A 6,225-nucleotide genomic window follows, 5' to 3' on the forward strand; every position below is an offset into this window, starting at 1 on the left:
TGAATCCATTCAGGTTCCATGAAGTCTTCAGCAACTTTCTTGGGTTTTGATATTGAGACAAATGCAAAGTGCCCACAGAAATTTGCTAGTTGTGTTGCTCTAGAACGAGTGAGTGGACCAGGTGCATTGATGCTATCGATTATCTTCTCAATTTGCACTTCATTAGCAACACGAGGATGAACTAGACGAAGATTTTGATCTTGCTTATCATTGTCATCATTTGGAGGATTGTCTTCAGGATGAGCATTGGCTTCAGGTTGATTAGGTGCAGAAATGATGAGTTCCTCTTCAGCCTGTGCCTCAGAAGGTATGATCTCTCCAGTTCCCATGAGCTTGATGGATTCACTAGGTGGATCTTCATCTAGCACATTTGGCAGGTGCTCTCTTTGCGAGCCATTAGTCTCATCGAGCCGCACATCTACAGTTTCAACCACTTTATAGTGAAAGAGGTTGAAGACTCTGTAGGAGTGCGAATCCTTTCCGTAACCAAGCATAAAACCATCATGTGCTTTCGGTGCAAATTTTGAAGTGTGATGTGGATCCTTGATCCAACACCTAGCACCAAATACTCTGAAGTAACTGACATTTGGCTTCTTACCAGTCAGGAGTTCATAGGACGTCTTCTTCAGAATCTTGGGAAGATAAACACGATTGATGACATGGCATGCAGTATCAATGGCTTCAGGCCAGAACTTTCTTGGAGTCTTGCATTCATCAAGCATTGTCCGAGCCATCTCAATGAGGGTTCGGTTCTTGCGCTCCACGATGCCATTCTGCTGAGGAGTGTACGGGGCGGAGAACTCATGAGTGATGCCCAATGTATCCAGGTAAAGGTCGAGCCCGGTGTTCTTGAACTCTGTGCCGTTGTCACTTCTGATATGCTTGATCTTGACACCATAGTTATTCATGGCACAGTTGGCGAAGCGTCTGAAGACATCCTGCACTTCAGTCTTGTATAGGATTATATGCACCCACGTATATCTTGAATAATCATCAACAATGACGAAGCCATAGAGACACGCAATAGTAGTGAGAGTAGAGTAGTGAGTAGGGCCAGATAAGTCCATGTGTAGCAGCTCAAAGGGTTGAGATGTCGTCATGATTGTCTTCGAGGGGTGCTTGGCCCTCGTCATCTTTCCAGCTTCGCAGGCACCGCATAAGTGATCCTTCTTGAACTTGACGCCCTCGATGCCTATGATGTGTTTCTTCTTCGCGAGAGTGTACAGACTCCTCATGCCCGCATGTCCTAGCCTCCGATGCCAGAGCCAGCACTCTGAAGCCTTTGCTAGTAGACATACGGCCAGCTGTGGTCCTGCTGAGAAATCTACCATGTACAAATCATCTTTTCGATACCCTTCAAAGACTAGAGACTTGTCAGATTCCATTAGTACAAGGCGACGATATTTTCCAAATATCACAATCATGTTCAAGTCACAAAGCATTGAGACAGACATTAAGTTGAAACCAAGGGATTCAACAAGCATCACTTTATCCATGTGCTGATCCTTTGAGATTGCAACTCTACCTAGACCCAATACCTTGCTTTTACCAGTGTCAGCAAATGTGATGTGACTCTTGTCAGATGGACGTCAGGTTGAGTCCATTAGAAGACTTTGATCACCAGTCATATGATTAGTGCAAAATACATAGTAAGACCATTTGGGCATTTTATCTTGCGCCCTACAAGATGTTTTAGGTCCCCAACAAAAGCATCGGACGCCTTTAATTTCCGGCTAGAGACCTTTCCCTGCAAAAGAGAGTTAAGTTTTCTTAACCACCCACATTTTCAGGGGTGGCTTCGAAGCAATGAGTCTAAGTGCAGCATCTGAGAACTTCGGCTTTGGAGCCCTAGCAAATAACCTTGCAGGAGGTGAATAGTACTCATATGAATAAGCAGAATAGTTCTTAGTCTTATGAACATAGCGGTTTGATGACACGCGCTCATATTCATAAGTTTGAGTATGATTTCCCTGCAAAACATTGGCGTTAGGGTGACTCAGGTGAGTCATGTGTCTGTATGAAGCCTTTGGGCCATATGAAGCCTTTGGTCTGGGGTTTGTCTTCTTCCCTTGTGGTGTCATGATGACACTCACAGGAAGATTCTCAAGACACTTTTTGGGCACCCAGATCTTCTTCATAGGTGGTCCATTCCTACAGTTAGTACCAATATACCTGGCAAACACTTCACCATTCTGATTCTTAAACAGTTTATAGTTTGCATCAAAGGATTCATCAGTGATAATTGGGTTAGCACAAGTGAAGCCAGATAAGGTGGATGGATCCACTGAAGGTCCCTTTGCAGCAACCCATGTGGTTTTGGGGTACTGCTCAGGCTTCCAGTAAGAGCCATCAACATTCATTTTCCTCTCGAACCCAACACCCTCTTTTCTAGGGTTTCGGTCCAGAATCTTCTTTTTGAGGACATCGCATAGTGTCTGATGCCCTTTGAGACTTTTGTACGTCCCTGTCTCAAGCAATGTCTTCAACCTAGCATTTTTATCAGCAATAGTAGTGACATCCTCAGCAGAGGGGTTAGTTACCACATCAACAGTTGAAGATATTGCACCAGTAGCAGTAGTAGAACATTCAGCAACAGAAGTAGCGTTATCAAGCTCAAGGCATTTTAGACATGGTAGTTCAAATCCTTCCTGAGCGGGACTGTTCTATTGAGCGCGAAGTGACTCATTCTCTTTTTGAAGATCTTCATGAGCCGCTCTCAATTTCTCAAGTTCTTGCTTCCTTTGAAGATAATCGTAGGAAAGCTTTTCATGAGTTGTTGAGAGCGTTTCATGACGACTTTCAAGTTCCTCGTACTTAACATGAAGCTTTTTTATGTCTTCAATTAAGGACTGAGATCAGGTCATTTCCGCGTCCAACAGGTCATCGCTTTTGTCTAACAGTTTTTTAATATGTTCCATAGCTTTCTGTTGTTCAGTTGCAATTTTAGCAAGTGTTTTGTAGCTGGGTTTGGATTCACAATCAGAGTCATCTTCGCTTGATGTTTGAAAGTAAGCATCACGTGAGTTTACCTTGGCACCACGTGCCATGAAGCAGTAGGTGGGAGCGGAGTCGTCCTTGTCATTAGCATCAGCATTGGTGATGGAGCCATTGTCTTGAGTGTTGAAGATGGACTTGGCAACGTAGGCTGTAGCTAGAGCCAGACTTGCAACGCCAGAGTCGGACACCTCCTCAGACTCCACCTCCGCCTCCTCAGAAGCAAACTCCTCCTCTGAATCCATCTCCTTGCCAACAAAAGCACGAGCCTTGCCAGATGAGCTCTTCTTGTGTGATGAAGACTTCGATGAAGATTTGGAAGAAGACTTTGAGGATTTCTTCTTCTTCTTGTCATCAGAATCATATTCCTTACTCTTTTTCTTCTTGTTGTTTTCATTGTCCCATTGTGGACACTCAGAGATGTAGTGACCAGGTTTCTTGCACTTGTGGCATGTTCTCTTCTTGTGGTCATGAGTAGAAGCTTCATCATTTCTTGAGCTGGATCGTGAAGACTTTCTGAAGCCTTTCTTCTTGGTGAACTTCTGGAACTTCTTCACAAGCATAGCAAGCTCCTTTCCAATGTCTTCAGGATCACCAGAACTGCAGACAGATTCTTCTTCAGATGAGGAAACAGCCTTTGCCTTCAAAGCGCGAGTTCGGGCACAGTTGGGACCATAGATGTCTCTTTTCTCAGATAGCTGAAACTCATGTGTGTTGAGCCTCTCAAGTATGTCAGGCAGATCGAGTGTCTTGAAGTCAGGGCATTCTTGAATCATCAGGGCTAGGGTGTCAAACGAGCTGTCAAGTGATCTCAGGAGTGTCTTGACGATTTCATGCTTGGTGATCTCAGTGGCGCCGAGAGCATGAAGCTCATTTGTGATGTCAGTGAGGCGATCAAACATGAGCTGGACATTCTCATTGTCGTTTCTCTTGAAGCGGTTGAAGAGGTTGCGAAGAACACTGATCCTTTGATCTCTCTGGGTTAAGACGCCTTCGTTGACCTTGGAGAGCCAGTCCCAGACTAGCTTCGAAGTTTCCAGAGCGCTCACACGGCCATACTGTCCTTTGGTCAGATGACCGCAGATGATGTTCTTCGCAGTAGAATCCAGTTGAACGAACTTCTTGACATCAGCAGGGGTGACACCTTCACCAGTCTTGGGAACGCCATTCTTGACGACATACCATAGATCGACATCAATGGCTTCATGATGCATGCGCATCTTATTCTTCCAGTTGGGGTAATCAGTGCCATCGAAGACAGGGCATGCAGCGGAGACTTTGATTATCCCTGCAGTCGACATAGCTAAAACTCCAGGTGGTTAAACCGAATCACACAGAACAAGGGAGTACCTTGCTCTGATACCAATTGAAAGTGCTAGTTATCGACTAGAGGGGGGTGAATAGGCGTTTTTTATGGAAGTCTTCAAAACATGGGAGTTTCGAAGACAAACAATAGAACCGAACCTATTAACATGCAGCGGAAGGTAGGCTACACTAGGCAAGCCATAGTCAAGTATTCAAAGAAGTGAAAGCACGAAGACTAATAGCAGCTAGGTAGTAATGATCAGGATGGAAGATAGTATGAAGCCAATCAGAACAAGTAGTTGTACACTGAAGTCAAACAGATAGTGCAAGCAGGCAATGACTTCACGAAGACAAACTGTAAGTAAAGAGAGGGAGAAGATATAACCAGTCTCTTGGTGAGGACAAGGATTTGTTGGACCAGTTCCAGTTGCTGTGACAACTGTACGTCTGGTTAGGGAGGCTGAGATTCAACTCAGAAGACCACGTCTTCACCTTATTCCCCTTGAGCTAAGGACACCCAGTCCTCGCCCAATCACTCTGGTAAGTCTCCAAGGTAGACTTCCGAACCTTCATAGACTTCATTCACCGGCGATCCACAATGACTCTTGGATGCTCAGAACGCGACGCCTAACCGGCTGGAGGATTCATAGTCCTTAAGTGTAACAAGTCTTCAGGTCACGTGGACAGAAAGACTTCAGTGATGCCTAACACTCTTTGGCTCTGGGTGTTTTGGGCTTTGTCCTCGCAAGGATTTCTCTCTCTCAAAAGCTTCGGAGGTGGGTTGCTCTCAAACGACAAAAGCCATGCACTAACTCTGGGCAGCCACCAATTTATGGTGTAGGGGGTGGGCTATTTATAGCCACTAGGCAACCCAACCTGATTTGTCCGAAATGACCCTGGGTCACTAAGGAACTGACATGTGTTCCAACTGTCAGATTTCAAACACACGCGACAGCTTGACTTGGGCTACAAGTAAAGCTGACTCATCCAGCTCTGGATAAGATTTGCTCTTATTGTCTTCGCTCGAAGACATAGGATTTGGTTGAACATCACTTCAGTCACTCTGACTTTGTTCACTTGGACCCCACTTAACAGTACGGTGGTTCCTATGACTCAACAAAGAAGAAAAGGAAACTACAAAACAACTATGTCTTTGCACTTCATAATCTTCATGTGAATGTCTTCTCGAGTCATAAGCTTCGATGTGATTGTCTTCACATACCACCATTGTCTTCAATGTCTTCATACATTTTTAGGGGTCATCTCCGGTAGGTAAACCGAATTAATGAGGGACTACTACCTGTGTTATCCTGCAATTCTCACAAACACATTAGTCCCTCAACCAGGTTTGTCGTCAATACTTCAAAACCAACTAGGGGTGGCACTAGATGCACTTACATGATGCCCTTGAGCTACTGATCAAGAGCAAGCAAGAGGCAGAGATCTTCAACGATCTACCCCTCTTTGACGTGGATATTCTGAACAACTTCATCGACGAGTGGTTTGATGACCCGAGCCTCGGCATAGATGATCTTCAGCTGCCAGTTGACATCAGCATCACCTTCCATAGAGCCATTGCTAATGAATTGGCCTTGACTCAGAAGATTGTTGAGCTGAAAAACAAAATTGATTATGAGAAGGCTCACTTCAAGAAGAACATGGCCAAGCTCAGCGTGGCAGATGTCCAGTTCTTCAAGCAGATGTTGCATGACCTCAAGGAAGAATTTCACAAGAAGCGTGATGAAGCTAAAGGCTCACGAGAGCGGATGAAATACTTCGCAGAGAAATGTGTTCAAGCATAGAATGAGGCTGAGAAGCGCAAGGCTCTTCGGCGTCCTGGCATCGACCCCAAGATGGCTGCCAAACAAAAGAAGAAGCCTGCTGAAGCCCAAACTGAAGCACCAATGCAGGAAGCACCTCGCATTG

The sequence above is a fragment of the Triticum aestivum genome, chromosome 3D (genome assembly GCF_018294505.1).
Source record: "Triticum aestivum cultivar Chinese Spring chromosome 3D, IWGSC CS RefSeq v2.1, whole genome shotgun sequence".
Classification (NCBI taxonomy): domain Eukaryota; kingdom Viridiplantae; phylum Streptophyta; class Magnoliopsida; order Poales; family Poaceae; genus Triticum; species Triticum aestivum.